This window comes from Choloepus didactylus, chromosome 7 (genome assembly GCF_015220235.1).
Source record: "Choloepus didactylus isolate mChoDid1 chromosome 7, mChoDid1.pri, whole genome shotgun sequence".
NCBI classification, from domain to species: domain Eukaryota; kingdom Metazoa; phylum Chordata; class Mammalia; order Pilosa; family Megalonychidae; genus Choloepus; species Choloepus didactylus.
The window spans coordinates 127,697,505-127,711,108 of NC_051313.1; the positions used below are offsets into that span (position 1 = coordinate 127,697,505).

Consider the following 13,604-nt stretch of genomic DNA (forward strand, 5'->3'; position numbering starts at 1 on the left):
TCATTTTGGGGTCCAGGGGGTGGAATGTGCCAGTTTGAATGTATTGTGTCCCCCAAACACCATTATCTTTGATGTAGTCTTCTGGGGCAGACGTTTTGGTGATGATTAGATTTGCTTGGAATGTGTCCCACCCAGCTGTGGGTGATGACTCTGATGAGATATTCCCATGGAGGCATGGCCCCACCCATTCAGGGTGGGCCTTGATCAGTGGAGCCATATAAATGAGCTGACTCAAAGAGAAGGAACTCACTGCAGCTGTGAGTGATGTTTTGAAGAGGAGCAAGCTTGCTAGAGAGGAACGTCCTGGGAGAAAGCCATTTGGAAATCAGAACTTTGGAGCAGATGCCAGCCATATGCCTTCCCAGCTAACAGAGGTTTTCCGGACGCCATTGGCCATCCTCCAGTGAAGGTACCCGATTACTGATGTGTTACCTTGGACACTTTATGGCCTTAAGACTGTAACTGTGTCGCCAAATAAACCCCCTTTTTATAAAAGCCAATCCATCTCTGGTGTTTTGCATTCTGCAGCATTAGCAAACTAGAACACTCCGCAATTAAAAGATATAGATTGGCAGAATGGATCAAAAAATAGGAACCATCAATGTGTTGTATGCAAGAGACTCATCGTAGACACAGGGACACAAAGAAATTGAAAGTGAAAGGATGGAAAAAATATTTCATGCAAGCTACAGCCAAAAGAAAGCAGGCGTAACAATATTAATTTTCAGATAAAATAGACTTTAAATGCAAGGATGTTATGAGAGATGAAGGCTACTACATACTAATAAAAAGGGCAACTCAACAAGAAGAAATAACAATCATAAATGTTTATGCACCCAATCATGGTGCCACAAAATACATGAGACAAACATTGGCAAACCTAAAGGAAGCAACAGATGTTTCCACAATAATTGTGGGAGACTTCAACACATCACTCTCTCCTATAGATAGATCAACCAGACAGAAGACCTATAAGGAAACTGAAAACCTAAACAATCTGATAAATGAATTTGATTTAACAGACATACATTGTTCTCTAGTGATCACGGAACTTTCTCCAGAATAGACCATATGCTGGGACATAAAACAGGCCTCAGTGAATTTAAAAAAATTGAAATTATTCAAAGCACGTTCTCTGACCACAATGGAATACAATTAGAAGTCAATAACCATCAGAGACTTAGAAAATTCACAAACACCTGGAGGTTAAAAATGAGGGGGAGGTGAAAACATTCCAGAATAATCAAAAGCAGAGGGACTTCATCATGTACATGTACATTCTTGTATTTCATTTCATCCTTAAGTTCCCAGAGACGTTGCTCATCTTTTTCCAGTCTTTTCTCCATCTGCTCCTTTGTGTGTAGGCTTTCAGGTGTTTTGTTCTCCAATTCCTGAGTGTTTTCTTCTGCCTCTTGAGATCTCCTGTTACACATTTCCATTGTGTCTTTAGTCTCTTGTGTTGTGCCTTTCATTTCCATAGATTCTGCCGGTTGTTTTTTTTGAACTTTCAATTTCTGCCTTATGTATGCCTAGTGTTTTCTTTATAGCCTTTATCTCTTTTGCCATATCTTCTCTAAACTTTTTGAATTGATTTAGCATTAGTTGTTTTAAATTCCTGTATCTCAGTTGAAGTGTAAGTTTGTTCCTTTGGACCATAACTTCGTTTTTCTTGGTGTAGGTTGTAGTTTTCTGTTGTCTAGGCATCTGACCTCCTAGGCCACCCCAATCAGAAATATTCAGTATCTGGTTTCCCTGATGTTGTGTCTTAGGGGACTGACACACCCTGTGCTTTTATGCCCAGCAGGTGACGCCTGTCAGCCTGTCATTCCAGGCTGGTGTAAGGGGTTGTAGCCCATGGCTCTCCTCCCACAGCCTCTGGGGTCTGGTTCTGAGTGTAAGGCAGGTAATAGAGCTGGGCCTCTCCTCTTTCCTCTTGGGAAGCTGTGCCCCCTACAGAGAGGTCATTTGCATATATATAGATTCTTTGTTTCTCTGACTCTGCTATCTCCACCGTTGTCTGGGTCAGAGTGCTGTGATTTTAAAATGGCTGAGGCTTTCTCTACTGCAAAGCACTGCAAGCTGAGAACAGCTGAGGCTTTCTCCACTGAGCTGCCCAAGTTGTCAGAGAGAGAAGGGGACAGAAGTCTGCTCCCAGATTCACCCGTTGGCCAGAGATAGCACCTGATCCTCTGGGTTCCCCATCCTGAGACAGATACGTCCCCTGACTCTCCGAAGGGCAGTTGTCACCAAAAGCCTCTGCCTGCTTGTTGGGGATTCGCTGTCTGTGTAAGAAAGGGATAAGTTTAGTTTTCACATAGAGACAGCATGGAATAAGGGAAATGGAGGCAAAACCAGTTTAAACAAGACCCAGACAAAGAGAAGAGAGAATCTGCCTGCTCCTTATATGGAAAAGTAACCATAGTTACTGGAATGTAAAGAGATATGAGGTAATATCAGAGGCGGGAACTCACAGCAAAAAAAATAAAAATTTGAGGGGGATAGGCTGATCAGTTCAAAATCTCAATAATGAGCTAGTTGGCTCTCTAGGATTGGCTGTACCAATTAAAATCTCAAAAGATGAATTAGTTAGTGTTCTCGGATAGGCTGTAACCTCTATAGTACCCAGTCAATGGGGAAACAGGGGAGGGACTTGTGAATTAGGAATAGGAGATTTAAAGATCGCCATTCTCTTCCTCTGGCGCGCCAGTCTTCCATGTGTTTGGCTGGACGCCCTATCTTGCAAGATTGTAAATAAATTCTTTTCTCCTCCAAAACTGAGTGAGCGTTTATTCCCTTACAGGAACCGCTTTATTTCCGACATCTGTATTAAGCAGTTAACATTAAAACCCCAGTTGGAGCTGGGCTGAGGTATATTCGCTTGTTCAGAGAGTGCTGCTCACTAGCACCACGAGACTTCCATGAGGGAGGGGCTCTCAGCTCTCAGCGTGGGTCTGCAGTTTTTACTTACAGATTTTATGTTGCAATCTCGGGCATTCCTCCCAATTAGGGTTGGTGTATGATGAGTGGACAGTCACGTTTGTCTCCCTGCAGTTATTCCAGGTTATTTACTAATTTTTCTGTCATTTATAAATTGTTCCAGGGGGACTAACTGGCTTCCACTCTTCTCTATGCTGCCATCTTAGCTCCTAGAACCAGAATCCATCCTTTCGAAAGGCCAAATTCAACATGAAATGATATCACTACATTATAAGATATTTTTTTTAATTCCCCAGAACATTCTGTCCATTCACCTTTTTTAATTTAGCTTCATATCTTTTTTGATTCCAAGATAGGAGAGCAATGTTGGATGTACTCAAATTATAGCTGGCATCTACCAGTGCTTTGATTCGACTTTTTAAAGTACTTATGCTTGAATCCAGAACCCAAGGATTTTCAATTATTTGTGAAATGTTTGTTTTTTTCTTGTATGAGGCAGTCTATTTTATCATTAAATTTTTTCTCTGCCAAGAAGATCACATCTGGATAGCTGAAGACAAACTTTGTACCTCTTCTTCAGTACTACCAAGAGAAAACAGTTTCTCTTTGATATTTGTGTAGTTTATTTTGGCAGAGTCATTGGAAAGGTCTAGGATTTCAGCTCCTGGACCACACATCAGAGCAAGAAGCTCCTCGCTGTTCAAGTTGAAAGTTGACTGTAAAAAATCAATGTTAGCTTTTACCCGTTTGGTGCTCTGAATTAAGATGAAAGGGTTTTAAAAAATTATCTTCCTGATGACATCTGCAGGATCATTGTGACCCAAGGACAAACAGATGTTTTGCAAAAGTACAACTATCTGTTTATTCAGATCAAGGCTGTTGGAGAAGGTACGTGGGGCATTGGTCAATAATCAACAAAGACATTTGTGGGTCAATCCAACTGCATAGAGGAATTTTATATTATTCTCTAAGTTTAGGTTGTTATTGGACTGAAAAAAGGATTCTAGAGAACGTTCCAAAATATTTACAATGTCAAGGTCTGATGTCAGAATCTTTCTCCACAGATCCCATCGTTTTGAAAGACTTTCAGATGTGTGTGTTACGGCTCATAGATATCTTGATGTGATGTTAGCAATCACTTCTTTACTAGCTCCTTTGGACAGAAGGAATATCTTCAGGTCCTGTTTATTGGTAACCATTCTATTACAAACTCCAGGCTGTCTTTCCTTCGCTGTGTCAATATCTACTCCCATGACAAGTAAGTTGTTCAGTAGCTCAGCATTCTCTAAAGGCTCACTGGCTTCATTATCATACTTCACACTATAAAGCTAAAAGAAACTGATTTGAAGAGGATTTCTGCTGAAAATCTGGTCATCCAACATCTTGAGCCAAAGGGAAAGTTACTTTTCATATATAAGAGGTTTCTTGGTGCCCAAATGGTCAGGTAGCTCAGTCCTTTTAGAATGCTCATTTGTCTTAAGGAAAAAGGACTTTGCATCCTTCCAGAAAGACTCAAGAATAGCTGCCCTCTAAAAAACCTTACAAGCAGAGATAGCACCATCACCGCCAATTGCACATGTGCCGACCCTCTGCTTTTGCCCCCAAAATCTTCTTCTCCCTTCCATCTTCCCAACAGGCTATCTAAATTCCTAGACTTTATGAAGAAATAAACCAGAGACTCGCAGGCCAGGGTCATGAACCTCCCCTACAGCAAAGGGGGGATTTAGAGCTCATTACCTGCCTGATTAATAAGAAGGGAATGGAAAAGTACAATGTTGCTCCCCCAAATTAAAATTTCAAAATAGTCAGCTGTCACCAGTAGCATGCCAAGCCATATTGGCACCTGGGGCAAGATTTAGTAATACTCATGTTGTCTTTATCTAAAATTTTGATATTTTGTTAATCATGGATTTTTGTGCATTCATTGTCATTTTAATGTTAATTTATCTTGATTACTGAGGTTGGTGACACTCCCTTAAATTTTGTGCCCAATGCTAGGTCCTCATTTGCTGTGCCGTAATCCAGGCCCTGCCTGGGACATCCTAAGTGGTCCACAAATAATCATCATAAGCATCATGTGAGTGGAAGAGAGATTGAAACTTGGTGCCAATGCTCAGTTGAACCCTGGGTCAAGGCCAAAAGGGGAGGAAGCCCTGTGTTTGGTTCTAGTCCTCTCCTTTGTTCAGAAATCAGCTCCCCCTCCAGCAGATGATCAGCAGTTTTCTGCTGCTCCCAACCCATTCCTGGATCCATCCTTGGACTACATACAAGCAAGATCCAAAGCTCTTTTAAATTTAGAAACAGGGACAGGCTTGAAAGGGAAGTGAATTCAACACAAACAGAATGTGTCCTCATGTGACCACAACAGTACAGGCAGGATTCACTGTCAGCACGGATGTTTTGAGGCACAGATCCAGGGGGAGAACAGTGGGTAACTGCAGGGGGCACGTTGAAGGGATTTCAGGGGCAGGGATGGAATGAAGGAAGCACAGGCTTTACAAGGTAAGAAAATGATGAATCAAAGCCACCCTCCTCCTGCTACTACTATCTCCCTACCTAATGTGTAGGTAGAGCTTTATAGTTTATAAAATGTGTTCACAGACATTAGCTCATTCACTCACAATCTCTTCACCAATCAGGAAGATAAACAGTATTGTTACTGTTATTATTATTATTTCCACTTAGATGAGGAAACTGAAGCTCACACACACTCTGTGGGAGTGGCACAGCTGTACATGAGGACATATAGTGCATAGCCCTAGCTAGTGGGTGGTCCGTTCAAGATTTTAACCAGGTCTCCCGCTTCCAAGTTCAGGCAGGTAGTTTTGTATTCTTCCTCTCATTTTATAGGTTTTTTTCTATTATATTTTCTTTTTGACCTGGAAAAGCCCCCCCCCTTTTTTTTTCTTAACATGGAATGCGTTTGTTTGCTCCACATGCCTGTTTATACTGTTTCTGAATTCAACCACAAAGCCAAGCCCCTTTGAAGCATATTTGTTCATAAAAGCAACTCTCAGCTTTGAGTTGCCTGTGGGGTAACAGTTGTCAGTGGGTAATGTTAAACAATAACATCTGTAATTAAGGCACAAAATGAAAACGTTGGCTTACTCTTCCATCATAGCAGATGTTTCTAGAATATTGATGCTGGCAGCTCTGCTAACTTACAAGCTATTGTTTTCATTAATAATGACATTTTCTTTTTCTACAAACAACCATAAGTTAAAAAGAGAGAAAGTGAAAGATTAAACAACACAATCTGTTTGCATCTTCTCAAGTATTTTTTTCCCTCAAAAAAGTTTTTTTTTTTTGGCAAGCGAAGGGAGCTAAAAAGTTGTTAAACTAATTCTGTTTTAGCAGGAGTCAAAACTGGAATGGATATCTCCAGACATGCCCTTCATGATTCTTTGTGTTCTGTAAGACAGTTTTATTAAATGAAGACATTTGCCCAACTCTTTTCCTTTACAATATTGGAATATTATAAGTATTTAATGAGGCTGTTTGTCCTTAAAAATATGCCCATCTGGTTAATTTTGAGTAATGGTTCAACTCTACTGATACATCCTCTTCCCTGTAAGTGAGATGGGTGACCCGGCCACACAGTAGAGTGGAAGGGACATGGGGCAGTAGGGGGTTGGGGGAGGGGAGAGGAGCCGCCTGGGTCCAGTTAGAATCTCGACATGACCACCAGCCCCCTTCCTAACGAATAATTTGCTGTGGGCTCCTGGCTGAGACATAGATTTTCTAGACTTCAGGACTCATATCCATATACTGAGTGTAAAACGACCTAACCAGCATATGTACAAGGACACTGGAAAGGAAAATTAGAAACCAATCCTTTACATGCAGCAGGGAAGCTTAATGTGCATTCCTGAATAAGGACAAATGGGGGAACTGGTGGCGTTAATTTTACTAAGGTTTTCAATCTACTCAGATTATTTTTTCTTTACTTTTTAAAATAGCAAACTAAATTCTCTAGTTCTATTTGACTCAGATAAAAAAAATCATTGGCAACCTTAAAACTATTGTGGCTGATAATGGGACAGGCTTAAAAGAGTGACAGGAACACAGAATATGAATTATTGGGGCCTAATAATGTGAAAAGGAGACCCATGAGGCAAATCTTGGTTAAAGAGTTTTAGCCAGATCTCCCTGGGTTACAGTAAGTAAATCACAGGCTACAATCCTTCCCCTACCCCATACCCATGCCTTTGGCATGTAATTTTGCAGTGCCTCCAGTCCTCGCCCTACTGTTTGACCCTGAGTTTTGCTTTGGTCAATGGGATATTAGCAAGTGTGGCTCAAGAAAAGGCTGGAACAGTGCCTGCCCACTTGTGTGTTTTTGCCACCTCCGTAAGAACATTCTTAGGAAAGCCTCCTGGTAGTAGGCAGACCCTGGGCAGCAGGCAACCCATTGGTCATTGAGCCTCTCTTTATGATGGATATGAGAAGAGATGCTTTGTCCTTCTCCTTTTTTGGAGAGGTGGGTGGATGGGAGAAATGGGGCTTGTCATTTCATGCACTAACAAATAAATAAACACTGTTATCAAAGAAAGAATGCAAGCCAAGGTAGAGGTTGTAACTCCATGATTTGAAAATGATTCCCTTAACTTTGTTGCAACATCATCTTCATTTTCACAACACAGAAAATGGGTTGAAAGATGTTTAGAAGTAACCAGAACCAGGTTCCATGAAAGCCAATTAGCCAAGCACTAATTCTATTTTAAGAGGAAGACAGTGGTAAGATTTTTATGACAAGATAAATTAAATTTGCACTTATGAAAATATTATTTCACCCTAATTTTTGAATAATATTTTAGCTAAGTTACATATTTTATGTTGCCTATTATTTTCCTTCAGTACTTTGAAATATTCCATTATCTTCTGGGATCTAGCTTTGTTGCTGAAAAGTTTCCTGACCTTCTGTATTTTGTAGGGAAATCTCTCTTTTCTCTCAGGTAGCGTCTGAGAGTTTCCTGCTTAATTTTCTACACTTTCAATATAAAGTGTGTGGTGGTTTTATTTTTATTTGCCATGTCAAACACTCAAATATGTTCCCTGGATTCTAAGAAATCATGTCTTTTTTACATTTCTGGAAATTCTAAACCATTTTCTCTTCAGGTTTTGCTTAGCCACCATTCCTTCTGTCCTTTTTGTTTGGAGTTGCTATAGATGTATGTGTGGATTCAATACAGCTACCATCTCTCTTAACCTCTTTTCCACATTTTTTATTCTCATTCTCCCTTGCTATGTAGATTTCTGTGTGAATTCCACTTCCCAGTGTGCTTTGCAGTAATTTTCTTCCAACTATGACCTGTCCAAAGTTATTCCTTTCTTCAAAGATCACATATTTCATTTTCAGGATTTCTAATTGGTTCTTATTTATATCCACCTGATTGCTTCAATTCTGCTTGTTTACTAAGTAATTGTTTGCTTTTTTAAAAAAGAGGTTATTATTGCTTTATTACTGTAGGGGTCCCAGACATACTTATTTTAGTATTATAATTATAATAACATTTTACACATTTGTTTAAATAGATGATACATTCACATGGTTCAAAACTCAAAACAGTACAAAGTTTATTCAGTGAAATCTCCCTCCCATCCTTTCCCTTACCACCCAGTTCTCCTTCCTGGAGGCAAACGGATTACCCTTTCCCTTCCAGAAATAAGCTACACATATGTAAGCAAATAACAGACATACTTATTTTAGAGCTATTTTCATGGGGCTCTATTATTTTTATTTCATTAATTATTCCCTGAATATTGATTTTGGAGCAGTTTTTCTCATGTTAGTTTTCCTCATGAGTTTTGGAATTAAAATTTGTAGGCTTGTGTGAATGAGATTCCCTCCTCTTTCCCACCCTCTGTGTCTCTCTCTCTCCCTCTCTATCTCTGTCTCTATCTATCTCTATCTCTATTGCTAGCTCTCTCCCTCCCCCTCTCTCCCTCTCTCTCCCTGCTTCTTTCCCCCCATGCCAACCCCTCTCTTTTCCTCTCTCCTAAGTTCTTGTCCAGTGACTTTGTGGTTGCCTCACGCTGACCTCTCAGGGACCCAGCTCTGAATTCACATCTTGCACTGGTGGCCTGCAATTCCTTTCCTCTAGAAAAACTGAAGATTAAAATTAGAGATTCCATGACTGAGCAGCGGGAGACTTGGCACAAGTGCAGGCCATAAATCCACACCTGCTTCTTTCCAGCTCCCTAGATGTGAGCCACATATAAGCCTTAGGCCCAGCAGCACCTTCTTGGTTCTTCAGTGTCTTTCCATGGGCTGGGAAGTCCATCCCCAGACCCTGATTTCAAGAACTGCAACTGAATACTGCCTCCCAGCTGAACTGGGGCCCTTTTAGTGGGCACTGCTGCCCCTCCATTTAAGGATCTGGAGCCCTGTAGGAAGGCAGGACCTGCTTCATCGTACAGAAGGAGGCTCACCTTATTTGCGAGCATCATTTTAAAAATTCTTCTGTCACTTACTATGACTCTGCCATGCATTTGCAGTGGTGAAGAGGGTGCAGGGAGAGGCATGCTCAAAGCTTGAACATACAGCATCATTTTTACTGGAAGTCCACATTTCTTATTTTGAAGATGAAGAAATTGATGTGTAGAGAGATAATCTGAAAAGTCAGAACTGGAACGAAATGCCAGGTCACTAGCCTCATAGTCAAGGCCCTCTCCATCACACCATGACATTTATATATTTCTACTCTGTTCTGGACTTTGTGCTGGGAGATGCATGCACACATGGTGACAGGGCCTGGAGTTGCTACTGGAAGATGTCCTGACTTTACTGGAAGCTTTCCACCTTGTCAGAGGTGACAAAACCACACATATAAAACAACTACAGAAGAATTGGAGTAAAATTACGGGGTGTTACTTAGAGCATAATAGAAACTGAGTGAAAAGACACACTGTGGAGAGTACTGGAGCAGGCTTTGTGAAAAAGCTGGAGCTTCAGGACACCCTCAAAAGAAGGGTAGATTTTAATTGGGAAAGGGGAAGAGTGATGAGATGGCAAGTGGGAAGAACAGACCAGATGAAGGTGAGGAGGGCAGAAGCAGGCCATGAGTGCGATGAATGAGGGCAGAGGAACCCGGGAAGAAACCGGAGTCAACCACTCATGCCAGAGACAGCAGGAGGTGGATGGGAAGAAACCAAACTTGTTTCAGAGAACCAGTGAAGGGGGAAGGTTTGCATTCAAAATAATTAGTTCCCCTAACCCTGGAGTGAAAGAAGAGAGGAAAGCCATGAGGGGATAGAAACAGGATTTTATCTGCCAGCTTTTGACTGTTTGTTTGATAGGTAGAAACGCATGTTGTCCTAAAAATCTCATAGAAATATCATTGACTCCAAGTATTCCCACCTTGATGAAAACCTATAAACTTTTACTCTCAAGAACTTCTAAACAAATAAGCAATCACTGGACAAAAGTGAAATCGATGGGTCTGGTGGCAGAGCATCTGAAGTTCTTTTTACCGCAAGTCTTGTCTAGGTCCAGTTAGAAAGTCCGTTTCTTATGTGAATAATAAGTCTGCTCAAACTACTGGGCTTTGAAGGATTTGGGGCTGATTTGATCAGATAGTGTAATATCAGAAGATAAAGTAAAGTTGTGTAACCCACACCAGTTTAATGAAATTGTAGAAAAAAGAATGATTGAAATCTATCATTTGACTGCTTAATTTAGGCTATGGTATATAGCCAATTTTATTAAATTTTTTGCTTTTATGTCATACAGACCTAAGAAAAGAATATTTTAAGCACTGTCTCTAGGAAAGTAGGCATTGGGATATGAAAAAGGGAAGGTTAGATGAGAAACTGTGCAAAGGATTCTTGGTAAATTTGGAGAGGTACTCCTGAAAGAAACAGAAATGAGAAAGAATAGCTCTAGGATTGGACTTTCTTATTAACACATCACATCCACTATCATTACACCATCACCATTCCAATCACCACCATCCCACTCACCATCACCACCACCATCATAGCCATCATCACCAATAATTGCCTCATCACCACCACCACCACCAACTACAGCAAACCTTCTTGAGCACATCTATGTACTAAGATGCTAGATATATAAAGGATGGTAGGAAATATATCCTTGATACAAATAAGTTTGCAATATCCATATCCAGAAGTAGAAGAATAACACCATAAAGAGGCATAGTACAATGAATAACTGGGATGGTAATTCAGGGTGGGGGGTGGGAAGAGTAGGGGCTGAGGCCTGACCCTTGAAGAAGGTTTCATTTATGGTAGATACAGATTTTTCTCTGGGCATTAAAAGAAGAACAGGGTTTCCATATGGGGAGAGGAGTGAGAAGAGTCCTTCTTGTAGGTGAATGATACAGCAAAGCTCCAAGCCAGCTATGCTTATTGCATGTTTCAGGGAAAGAATGTAGCTCACCTTGACTGGCGTAGTCGCCTTGTGCAGGGCATCCAGGGAAGAAAGAGGGGACAAGTTAGGATGGGGATAACTCACAGATGGCTTTGAATTCAGAGGCTAATGAGTTTGTGGGCAAAGAGCAACCACCATAGCCCTGGTGTCTGGCACAATGCTCACCTCAGTTATTTGCTAGACAAATGAATGAGCAAACTCTTCAACATGGATGGCCACAGCTCTCAGGAATGCCTTCACTCCTTTCCCCAACCCACCAAATAAACACACCAAGGGCTCTGATAGGAGACTCTGCCTTCTGGAAGACCCTCCTCTGTTCTGTTTCCTCCTTTGATTTTCTAACTAAGACTTATGGCCATTTATATTCCCATCCATCAATGAACCCACCAGCATTTACATTGTGGAGGATTAAAGTCAAATTTCTTGAGAATGTTTCTAGGTGAACTCACTCATTGAGTGGAACACAGCTCTTTCCACTCAAAGTTCTCCACCAACCCTTTCACTGGATGCTCGGAAATGTTTTTGCCAATTTGAGGGTAGGATTGGGCAGGAAGCCTGGAGGTTTCTGATAGAGTCAGCCTTATGTCATGACTAGACACTTCTCTTTGCTCAGGGCAAGTAGATGCCTTCGATGGACCCACACAGGCAAGTTTATCCTAAAAAAATAAAACCTCCCTTCTGCATCCCCCGCACCACAGCCACCCCCAGACAGAAATTGAGGAGGATGGCTCTTAGCTAAGAATTTAGTCCAACTCTTGCTGGAGCAGTAACTTCAAAGGTTCTCTTCATGCAGCCAAAGGAAGAATCATGAATTTAGTGGATATGGCTCAGCCTTGGATCCAGTTTTTATTGTTGCCAGCTCTAGAAAGGGCTCTTTTTAAAAGCAGGAGATTGATGAAGAAGAAGAATTCATGTCCTTCTTGTAGGGTAAATGATATAGCAAAGCTCCAACAATCTGATAGAGAATTTGAAGATAGAGAATTTTTTCCCCTTCTTATGGGTTTTGACTGTATCAACCCTGAAAATGAATGCTCATCCTTTGACAGGTGTGACTGTGTATGTGTGTGTGTGAGCATATGTGTTAATGTGTGTCCAACATTTGGACAACGGGGAAAAGAAGCCTACCCTGTGCTACTTCCTGGACTCTCTTTGAGCCCCCATGAAGTGTCACCAAAGACTGAATAACCGAGAGTTGGGGGAATGTCTTGCTGAAGACTCAAAGTGGTTCCCACCGTGAGACCTAACCCTGTGGGAGGGCTGAGGTTCCCTGAAAGGTGGTGAAGATTGGCAGTATTTAGGTGGTGATTAGGAGATGGGTTTGGGGGCCAGACTCTCTTTCTCCCCACTTCTGTGATGTGTTTAGCTTCTGTCTGCCTCAGTTTCTTCTTCTGTAAGCTGGGGATCAAATAGTATCAACCTCATGGGAGTTTAGTGAGGATTAAATTACTGCAGGCATGTAGACTGGGCACACAGTAAGCACTTAATAAGTAGTGGTGGTTAGTATTTATGCTCTGTATGTGGGAGGTGAGAAAGACCTGATAGGAAGAGAACCAGGTTAGAATCAGGATGTGCTAGTGATGGGAACCCCTGTGAATGGCAGAATTTCTTGGGTGACAACTTTAAATATACTATTCTACACTGTACTTTTTCTGAATTGTCTATAATACTTCTTTAAACTTGAAGGTCCTGCACAGTCTGATACCAGGTAAGGGTGTTATAGAAAATAAAGTATCAGGACAGTAAAGGAAAATGGGGCCTGCCCTACATCAATGTCCCCCCATATTCAAGAAAAAGCAACCCATCCTCCCAGGGACTGAGTCAGGGTCCAGGAGTGAAGTGAGTGGGCTGTGGTGGAGCTGTAGGTGCCCATGATGCAAAGGGGAAAAAGTGAGGTAGAGAGCAGATGCTTGGAAATGTTTGCTCCAGAATTCCTTGGTAGTCCCACCTGCCTGGCCTTATGAGCTCATAAAGCTTTGAAGCACAAAACCAAGCCCAAGACGAGAATTCTGGTCTTCACTGTCCAATGAATAAAAATTTATTGATTAGCAGCAATTCTTGCTTTCATGCCCACTCACCAATATGTCAGCCCTGGTGAGGGCATTTGAGGGCTACCAAAGCATTTGTGGTATGGGTTGGGTTCTGTTAGAATATTGGTCTTAGCTCTCCTGCCCACCCCTCCCACCCCCACCAAAGTCAGGGATATAGTTTGTCTGTCAATCCACTGAGTAGAACATTCAAAACATTTCAGCACAAAAACAATGACCAGAGTATG

At 41.4% G+C, this 13,604-nt stretch overlaps 1 pseudogene; it reads right to left on the reverse strand.

Annotated features, from left to right (window-relative positions):
- Positions 1-3,221: 3,221 nt before the first annotated feature.
- LOC119540814 lies at positions 3,222-4,435 on the reverse strand (annotated as a pseudogene).
- Between the last annotated feature and the right edge of the window lie 9,169 nt (positions 4,436-13,604).